The sequence below is a fragment of the Prionailurus viverrinus genome, chromosome B1 (assembly GCF_022837055.1).
Source record: "Prionailurus viverrinus isolate Anna chromosome B1, UM_Priviv_1.0, whole genome shotgun sequence".
Lineage (NCBI taxonomy): Eukaryota > Metazoa > Chordata > Mammalia > Carnivora > Felidae > Prionailurus > Prionailurus viverrinus.
Window position 1 is genome coordinate 164,131,278 of NC_062564.1, and position 11,065 is coordinate 164,142,342.

Genomic DNA, 11,065 nt, shown 5'->3' on the forward strand with positions numbered 1-11,065 from the left:
CCGGCTTTGGATCCTCTGTCTCCCTCTCTCTCTCCGCCTCTCCCCCACTGGTGCATGCACTCTGTCTCAAAAATAAATAGACATTTAAAAAGTAACAAAATAAAAAAATTATAAGGATCACCCAGCCTGTCTTGCCGAGAAAGGAGGCAGCAGAGACACCAGCTGGAGGAAGGGTTATTTCAGAGGCCAAGGTAAGAGATTCTATAGCCAGGATTGTAGAAGTGGAGATAAAGAGAAGTGAGGGATTAACTTTGTGTCAAACTTGATATTCAAACCTCCCATTCTGCTATTGTGCTTTTCTTTTTCCATTTTATAGATATTTAAAGTTGTAATAGATATTCAGATATTCCAGCCCTTTCTGTTGAGTTCTTCAAAGCAGAGAGAAATGGACTTTTCTTCCACAGATGTGTTTCAAAAATTGTCTACTAAGAATTCTCCATAAATTTAAGCTTTTATATTTAATTTCTTACCTATAGACTATTTGTTTTCAAATTTTGAATCAGTTATCAAAATATATTCATTAGTTTTCCTTACCTTTGTGATTTTGAAAAATCTTATACAACCAGGTTTTCTGTTTCTCTTTTAAATTGGAGCTGTGATGGGGCACCTGGGTGGCTCAGTCCATTAAGCATCCGACTTCAGCTCAGGTCATGATCTTGTGGTCCATGGGTTCGAGCCCAGCGTTGGGCTCTGTGCTGAGTGCTCAGAGCCTTGAACCTGCTTTGGATTCTGCATCTCCTTCTCTCTCTGCCCCTCCTCCATTTGCTCTCTCTCTCTCAAAAGTAAATAAACATTAAAAATAATATTACAAAAATAAATAAGTAAATAAATAAATAAACTTTAAAAAAGTTTAAATTGGAGTTGCATCTCTTTCTGGATTCTTTTTCACTGAAGCAGACTTCTGCTATTCGACTGCTATTCTGAAATGGCTCCATAATAGGTTGTAAAAGCTGATAATAGCCCTCCGCTCCTCTGGGCATTCTTTTATATTCTAATCCATGTGAATTAAAAAATAAATTTTCGGGGCTCCTGGGTGGCTCAGTCGGTTAAGCGGCCAACTTCGGCTCAGGTCATGATCTCACGGTCCGTGAGTTCGAGCCCCACATCAGGCTCTGTGCTGACAGCTCACAGCCTGGAACCTGTTTCAGATTCTGTGTCTCCCTGTCTCTGCCCCTCCCCCATTCATGCTCTGTCTCTCTCTGTCCCAAAAAATAAATAAACGTTGAAAAAAAAAATTTAAAAAAAAAAATAAACGTTAAAAAAAATTTAATAAAAATAAATAAATTTTTTAAAAAATAAAAAAAATAAAAAAATAAATTTTCTCTTTATATTTAGCATTCTCTATATATTCAATTGGGCTTGCAGGAAAATAAAAATTGCATAATTTATACACATTATGCAGTGATAAATTCAAGAGGGAAAACAGACATAAAAATATTTAGCATCAAGTTTCAGAACCTATTTCTTACATACCTGGTCATCCGATGTTTATTTATTTTCTGTCTCCCTCCATCCTTTATTCCTGTAAACTCACTCTATTTAAGAATATGCTGTGTGGAGCACCTGGCGGCTCAGCTGGTTAAGCATCGGACTTGATCTCCACTCAGGTCATGATCTCATGGCTCATGGGAACAATTCTGCCTCCCTCAAGCTCTGTGCTGACAGCACGCTGCCTGCTTGGGATTCTCCCTCTCCCTCTCTCTCTGCCCCTCCCCTGCTTGTGCTCCTGTTCGAGCTCTCGCTCTCTCTCAAAAAAAAAAAAAAAGTCATAGGTCTCCATCTATTCAATTCCTTTTTCAAAAGACTCCCAGTAATAAAGTTAAAAGCTAACACTGAAAGGATACTTACTATGTAGCAGGGACTGTTTTAAGCACTCTACATTTTCAACTTGTAATTTTCCCAGCTCTGTGAGGTAGGCACTATTGTTATCTCAATGTTACAGATAGATAAACTAAATCACAGAGAGGTTAAGTAAATTCCCAGTTTCTACAGCCACTAAGGGTGGCAGCCTGGTTTACAGGCCAATCTCTGAGGCACTCCCCAATATGGTTTATAACCACACGAATATATACTACATCTTTTGTTGTTTGAAGTATTTTATATTTTTGTGACTGTTATAGATTAGATCTCTTATTGGTCTCTTACTGGTCATACAAGGATCCTATTGACTTTTATCTTTTTTTTATTGCCATTTACCTATTTTTATATCTCCAGGATATTTTCCAGCTGATTCCTTTGGATTTTCTAGGAATATCACCTACATCACATATGAATAATGGTGCTTTTCTCTTTTCATGTTTCATTATATTAACACGGAATTTCCAAAGCAATATTGAATCATTGTGTCAGTGGGAATACACCTTGAGTCCTGAAGTTAAAGAGGATGTGTCTAGCGTTTCATTATTGGATCAAATTGCATAAGTGTTTTTAAAACATATTTGAATATATTCATCTTGTCTCCGATAGGAGCAAACATTCCTTTAATAATGATAGGTAGATCTGAGATTTCCCTCCCATTCAGACTTAAATTATATTGTTAATTAATGAATTAATTAATTATTAATTGAAAGTAGGCTCCACGCCCAACGTGGGGGTTGAACTCATAACCCTGAGATCAAGAGTTGCGTGCTCTACTGACTGAGCCAGCCAGGCGTCCTTCACACTTAAATTACAAAGTGAAGTGCTTTGGCTTAGCAGATCTTGAAAATACAAAAATGAAGTTAATTCAGCTAAATTGGATTTGAAGGTCTAGGAAAGCCTAAGTATGATTTAGAGATTATAGGGAAGGGAAACGAGCTTGAGGTGAAGCTATGTTTACCAATATACTGTTCAGAGCACGAGTTCTCAAGCTTGGCTGCACATTAGAATCAACTGGTAAGATTTACACAAGATACTGATTCCTGGGTCCCATTTCCAGGGAATCTGATATCAGTCTGGAGTGCAGTATGAGCATTGGGAATTTTGTTTTTTAATTTTTTTTTTTTTTTACATTTATTCATTTTTGAGAGACAGAGAGAGACAGAGCACAAGCAGGGGAGGGGCAGAGAGAGAGGGAGACACAGAATCCGAAGTGGGCTCCAGGCTCCGAGCTCTCCCCACAGAGCCCGATGCGGGGCTCAAACTCACAAACTGCGAGATCATGACCTAAGCCGAAGTCGGATGCACAACCGACTGAGAATGGGGAATTTTTTAAAACATCCCAGGTGCTTCTAATGGGTGGCCAAGTTTATAACCACAAATTTAGGGGAGACTTTAAACCTGTTTCTCCCACTGTGCAATTTCTGGTTATTGGGGTTTTGTAGGCTCCTACTAAAACCCATCAGTGTGTACAGCAATTTTCATAGCAGTGTTATTCACAATAGTGAGAAGATGAAAACAACCCAGTGTCCGCTGATGGATGTGAATGGATGAAGAAAATGTGGTGTGTACATCCTGCGGGAGATTATTCAACGTTAAAAAGGAATAAAAGTCTGCTCGATACTACCGCATGTATGGACCCGGAAGACATCATGCTGAGTGAAATAAGTCAGAGGACAAAGTACCGTAGGATTCCACTTGTATGAGGTTCCTAGAATAGATTCATAGAGATGGAAAGTAGAACAGAGATTACCAGGGGCTGGGAGGAGAGTGGATGGGGAGTTATTCTTTAACGGGTTCAGAGTTTCAGCTTGGGAAGATGAAAAATTTCTGGGAGCAGATAGTAATGATGGTTGGACAACATTGTGAAAGTTCCTAATGCCACTGAATGATACGCTGAAAATGGTAAAAAGTGGTAAAATTCTGTGTTATGTATATTTTCCAACAATAAAATAATTCAAGCAAAAAGAGTTGCCAGTGGTGGGATATGAGCCACCTTTTCCAACTAGGTTTAGAGTGTTAATGTTAAGGAGTATAATTCAAGGTGGTTTAGTAATTGGCTTAATAGAGTTTGTCTGGTGGTACTTCTCCACCCCGCCCCCCCCCCCACCCTCCACGCACACCATTTTCAAAGAAGTTTGCCCCTTACTTTCTTAACAGTTGGCTGTCATAAAACCTTCCCACGCGTCCAGACAGGTGGAGGCATGATGCTGAAACCGGCAGCACAGCACTGGGTGGCCTATTGTGTGGGACCTTTTGAAGCAAAGATCAGAGGCTCCCGCCTGGACTGCACATGGACCAAACAAAACCGAGACCTCAAAATCACCATTTTTATTAAGTGAGACGTTTATCAAGAGGGGTATCATTTGTATCTGACTTGATAATGCTTTTAGTGTTTCAAAGAGAAAGATGAATTGAATGGAAGCATCTCTGATGCTGTCAATTTTCATGAGGTAAACGAGGCCATTTAGAAATGGTCTTGACTGAAAGAAACGGATCACAATTATCAGAGAAAGGCTTTGATTCACAGTAGTTGTGATGATGTGCTTCAACAGAAGATACGTGAGCTTTCTTGGCTTGGTTTTCCTATGCAAAAGAATCACATCCCAAACCCATGGTGGATACAAGTAGCAAATCACTAATATCTAGAATTTCTAAATTTTGAAAGATGCGGTGTCTAGATCTATCATAGATACTTCCTCACCAAGCAGAGGATTCTAGAACTGCACTGTCCAGCAGCATGCTCCTGAAACGTGGCTAGTGCCACTGTGTGTATGAATTTCCTACAACTGCTGTAAGAAAATACCACACGCGCAAGGGCTTAAAACAATGCATGTTTATTGTCTTACAGTTTGAAATCAGTTTCACGGGCTAACACTAAGCTGTCTGCAGGGCACACGTCTTTTGTTGGCTCTAGGGAAAAACCCATTTCTATGCCTTTTCCAGCTTCCAAAGCTTCCTTCCCTGCAGTGCTTCCTCCATCTTCAAAGCCAGCAGCATAGCCTCAGCTGGAGAGCTATTTTCTTCTGTTCGGCTGTCCAGTCACTCTGTGTCTCCTTCTTATAAAGACATTTTTATATTACGTTTATATTACGTTTTATATTACGTAATTATGTTTAGGGTCCACTCAGATCAGCCAGGATCATTTTTCCATCTCAAGATTTTTAGTTTAGCCACATCTGCAAAGTCCCTTTTACCACATAAAGTTCACAGGTTCTGGAGACTAGGAGGTGGATATGTTTGGAAGCCATTATTCAACCTACCATATTGAGAAACTGCACTTTGAATGGAATGAAATTTGATTTTATTGGCCACGTGGATAGTGGCTACCATATTGGACAGTACATTTCCAAACTCACAATAAGTTCTATAGACCCCACTGCTTTACAAGTCATCTGAAAGCCAATATCAGTTATAAAATAAATAAGTCACAGAGATGAAAAGTACAGCATAGGGAATATAGTCAATAATATTGTGATAATGTGTGGTGACAGATGGTACATACACTTGCCACGGTGAGCGCCGTAGAATGTATAGAATTGTTGAACCACTATGTTGTGCACCCCAAACTAATACAACATTGTATGTCAACTATACTTAAATAATTAAAAAAAAAAATGTTTCAAGCTACTCATGACTAAAATGGAAAAAAAAAAGGGCCAATCCCAGATGCTTCATTTCATAGCCATCTTGAGTTTATTGTTGGTCTGCTCTTCAAAAAAAAAAAAAAATCTACATAAGTTTGTTTTTTAGAGATTTGGAACACATCATCCCATTGATAGAATGAGGAAAACTCTTAGTGATCCTTCACCATTGAACAAAATTTAATGAGTATTTATGATGGGCCAGGCACCGAACTCCAAAAGTAGTTCACAGTCTACAACATAATGGATCTACGTTGTGGTAACAGGAAGCACTGGGAGCGTGAGATCAGAAACTGACCCCAGGGAGGTCCAGGAAGGAATTCCGGAGGATGTGAAACCTAAGTAAAGAGATGGCCAAGCCAAGAAGGATAAGAAAGAACACAGGCAGAGAGAAAGGGGTGAGAAAGCTACTACGAGGAGAGGAGGAAGCACGCACAGAGGAAAGAGGTTAAGAGGGGGATCTGGGAGGACAGTAGTGCTATATGACTGAATGTGTGGGGTCAGAAGGGGCAAGGCAGGAGAGAAGGAGGGGGCCAAATCTTGATGGGCCTGGTAGGTCATGATAAGGAGTTTGGACTTTATCCTGAATGTCAATTAGTATTGGCTTTAATGCAGATAAGACACAGCCAGTATGTGCCTAAAACAAGGCAGATGATTATAGACACCAAGGCTGGTGGGGATTGTGCTCCCTAAAGCACCTCGGGGGCTCAGATTCCTTCTACCTCATTTCTTTGCCATCCCTAGTGTATTTATTTGTTAGGGCTGTCATAAAAAAGTACCACAAACTGGGTGGCTTAAACAACAGAAATTTATTGTCTCACAGTTCTGGTGGCCAGACACCCAGGATGAAGGGGCTGACAGGGTCGGTTTCTTCTGAGGACTATAAGGACGAATCTGTTCTAGGCCTCTCCCACAGCTTCCGGTGGATCTCTAGAAACCTTTGGCATTCCTTGGTTTGTAGAGGCACCTCTGCCTTCATCTTCGTGTTCATATAGTGTTCTCCCTGTGTGTGTATGTCTCTGTGTCCAAATTTCCCTTTTATATAAGTACACCAGTCAGATTAGATTAGGATGATACTTCAGTACGACCTCATCTTAACCAATTTACATCTGCAATGACCCTGTAAGATCACATTCCAAATAAGGTCACATTCTAAGATACTGGAGGTTAGGACTTCAACATATAAATATGGGGAGCAGGGGATGGACAGAATTCAACCCATAACACCTAGGATGTGGTCCTTATCCTTATGGTCCAAGATAGCACTAGAGACCCAGTCACTATGTTCAGAGGCAGAATCTCCTTTAAGGGCCCATCCTTGCGGGTCCTTTTTCCACATTGACTCAGAGGTTTGCTCTGGAAGTGCTAACAGATTCTGGTTCTGATCGATCACTGGAGTATTGTACTCCTAAAGAGGGCATTGACCATTTGTTAGCAATGCCTCTTCCTCAGACGTAGGGTCAGAGAATAGCTTGGCCGCAGAATGAAGACAGGGAGAGGAAAGGTTGTTACTTCTCAGATCATTCTAGAAGGAGTTCAGGAAGAAGAAGAGATTTCAGGGCAATTTCACAAGACCAAGTTGCTGGGCAATGTGGCTCATTTCCCACAGGTTGACTACATGTACATCCCCCTGCCTTTTGTAATGTCTGTTCTCCTGTGGGTTGTGGTTATCGTGTTTGTCTCCTTTACAAGACAAGGTGTTCCTCGAGAGGAAACAAAGCTCCTTTGAAGTCTGAAGGGTCTCACAGAGGTGGGAGAGAGGTTAGGGATTCAAAGCTTAAATCTCAGCTCTAGCACCTACTGGCTGCAGAAATTTGACCTCCCAAAACCTTAGCTTTATCGCCTGAAAAATGAGGTAACAGTATTTACCTTATAGTATTGTTATGATCATTAAAAATAACAAATGCAAATGTGAGAGCTCTCATAGATGCTCAGTGGGAACTATTATCTATTATTCATTGTAGTGTCTCTCCAGGGCCTCTCTCAGGGCACCTCGCAGAGTAGGTGCTCCATAAATACTCGTTGCCCCAATGGAAATGTAGACTGCCAGTAAAGCCCTGTGCTATACTCAAGTCTGGAAATTGAAGACAAATTAAAATAACCATCACAGGAGGCACCTGGGTGGCTCAGTCAGTTCAGGGTCCAACTCTTGATTTCAGCTCAGGTCATGATCTCATGGGTCGTGAGTTCGAGCCCTGCATTGAACTGTCAGCACAGAGCCTGCTTGGGATTCTCTCTCTCTCTCTCTCTCTCTCTCTCTCTGTCCCTCCCCTGCTCACACACACATTCTCTCTCTCTCTCTCTCTGTCCCTCCCCTGCTCACACATTCTCTCTCTCTCTCAATAAATAAATAAACATTAAAAAAATAAAATAAAATAGCCATCACAGTACTATAAAACAAAAGACATTAAAAAAGAAAGTTTTCAAATTCAAGCATTGTAGGGAGAAATAAATACATCTACTGTAAAAAGTAACACCTGAAGTACATAATAAGTACATGTGCATCATTTTATGTCACAAGACTGGTGGAATAAACAGGACAAAATGGTTTGAGGAATTCCTTACACATAGGAGCCGGATCTGACTCAGCCTTCTGATGGCAGGTGTAAGGGCAAACTCTCTCAAACACAGCTGTGACGGCCCAGAAAAGACCTCCAAAAGAGAATTAAGTGTGACCTTGGACCAGAACAGATAGTAAACTATATGTAATGGTACTACAGCAGGCATCTTTTCACATGATTTGGGGCTACATATTTTATGGTGTCTCATCATAGGAAATGTCTCCCAAATCGTATTTTCATCGCTGAAATTGCAAGGTCAAAAGAGCTGGGTGTCTTACCTACATGTGGGAAGATGTGTTTTGAATTTCTCAAATGCGATTATACACAGATATTTTTGAAGAGCAGTCCAGCAATAAACTCAAAATGGCCTGTCTGCTACGAAGGATCTGGTATTGGGCTCTAGATGTCTTCCAAAGCAGTACTATCAACAGGACCTCCCATGGGGATGGAAGTGTTCTGTATCTGTGCTGTCCAATTTGGTGGTCACTAGCCTCATGGCTATTTAGATCAAATTTAATTAAATCGAAATTTCAGTTCAGTGATGTACTATAAAGGGTCTTTATACAGCAAATAGTAATGAAGACTGGGTGGTCTTGATGCAAATATAGACAAAGCAAATGGATCAAACACAATAGCAGTGCAAAATAGGTCTACACATGGCTACCTGATTTATGACACTGCAAGTGGGGAAAATGATCTTTTATTTTTTTTTTTAATTTTGTTTAACGTTTATTTATTTTTGAGACAGAGAGAGACAGAGCATGAACGGAGGAGGGTCAGAGAGAGAGGGAGACACAGAATCCGAAACAGGCTCCAGGCTCTGAGCGGTCAGCACAGAGCCCGACGCGGGGCTCGAACTCACGGACTGCGAGATCATGACCTGAGCCGAAGTCGGACGCCCAACCGACTGAGCCACCCAGGCGCCCCGAAAATGATCTTTTAAATTAACACGTTGGATTAATTGGATATCCACATGGAAGAAAAAGCATCTGGATCTACTTCTAAATCCCACCACTTACAACAGTCAATTCCAAATAGTTTACTGTTCTTAATGGGCAAATTAAAACAGTAAAATTTGGGGCGCCTGGGTGGTGCAGTCGGTTAAGCCTCCGACTTCAGCCAGGTCACGATCTCGCGGTCCATGAGTTCGAGCCCCGCGTCAGGCTCTGGGCTGATGGCTCAGAGCCTGGAGCCTGTTTCCGATTCTGTGTCTCCCTCTCTCTCTGCCCCTCCCCTGTTCATGCTCTGTCTCTCTCTGTCCCAAAAATAAATAAAAAACGTCGAAAAAAAAAATTAAAAAAAAAAAACAGTAAATTTTTTAGAAGAAAACACAGGAGAAATCTTAATGACCTGGAGTAAGCAAAGACTTCTTACATCAGAAACAGTCAACATAGAAATCAACAAACTGGAAGATTATAATGAAGAACTTGTTTATTTCTCAAAAGACTTCATTTACTGAAAGAATGAAAAGAAACCCAGAATTGAAGATGATATTTGCAACACATATACCTGACAAAGGATGCATACAAGAAAACCGCTTACATATCAACAGACTGTGGTATATGTGTCCAGTGGAATACCACTCAGCAATTAAATAGATTACTGACGTATGCAACAACATGGAATGAGAAATACAGTATGCTGAGTGAAAGCAGGCTTACACAGGAGTACACACTGTTCATTCCAGGATTATGAAATTTTGAAACACATAAAGCTATATAGTGGAGAATAAATCAGAATGGAGGTTGTGCCCAGGAAAGTGGAAATGGAGATTGACTGGGAGGAGGCATAGAACTCAAGACTCACTTGCTCAAAACTCAGCAAATATACAATAAAGATTTGTGATTTTAATTTCACGTAAGTGATATACAGGCTAAAGTATTTAGAGGACATGTATTGCTATCTGCAATTTACTTTGAAATGCAACAACATTCAGATGGATAAAGGATAGAAATATAATAAAGCATGTTTCATAAAATGTTATTCATAGAATCTATATGGCAGATTTATGTATGTTCACTGTAAAATTCTTTAAACTTTGCTAAGTATTTGAAATTTTTTGTAAGCAAACGTTAGGAAAAATACAAATAAAAAAGACACTCAGCTGACAAAAATGAGTAAAATTTTAACAGACACTTCATAAAATTATAAACAACTAATAAACATATGTAAAGGTGCTCAACCTCCTTAATCATCAGGGAGATGCACATTAAACTCGCATGAGACATGATTATCATCCACCAAAATTGCCAAAATGAAAAAAGATGAAAAATACCAAGTGTTGATGAGAATGTGGAAAAGATGGAACTGTCATATTTTGCTGATAGGAATGTAATTGGTGTACTTTGGAAAAGTTTAAAAATATCTAAATTTGAACACGGCACAACCTATGGCCCAACATTTCCATTTCTAGGTATATATCCAAGAGTAATGCATTCATCATGTTCATCAAAAGATTTCTATTACAATGTCCATAGCAGCAATATTTTTAATAGCGCCAAAATATACACTATTCCAATGTCTATCAACAATTGATTGGGCAAATTGTGTTGTATTCACATAGTGAAATGCAATACAGCATCCTCATGAACAAACTATAAATGTAGTTAACGTATGGATGAACCTGATGAACATAAAAGTGAGTTAAAGAAACTAGACATAAAAGATTACATGCTGTAATGGACCCCTTTGTATAATGTACAAACACAAGGATGCTACTCTACTGACCACTTAAACAATTCTAAGGCTAGTGGATAACTCTGAGCAGGGAAGGAAGTGGTTAGTGATTAGAAACACTTCGGGGATGCTGGTTACGTTGTTTCTTGAGCTGACTGCTAGTGTGATCTATCTGTGAAATTTTAGCAGGCTGCACATTTATGACTTGTGTACTTACCATAGATATGTCATATTTTGATAAAAAGCAGCTTCTGCCAGAACCTGTGGACAACACAGGGCCACAGAAGGATTGACATTTGGGAGACCTGAGAAGGATTTGAGACATGA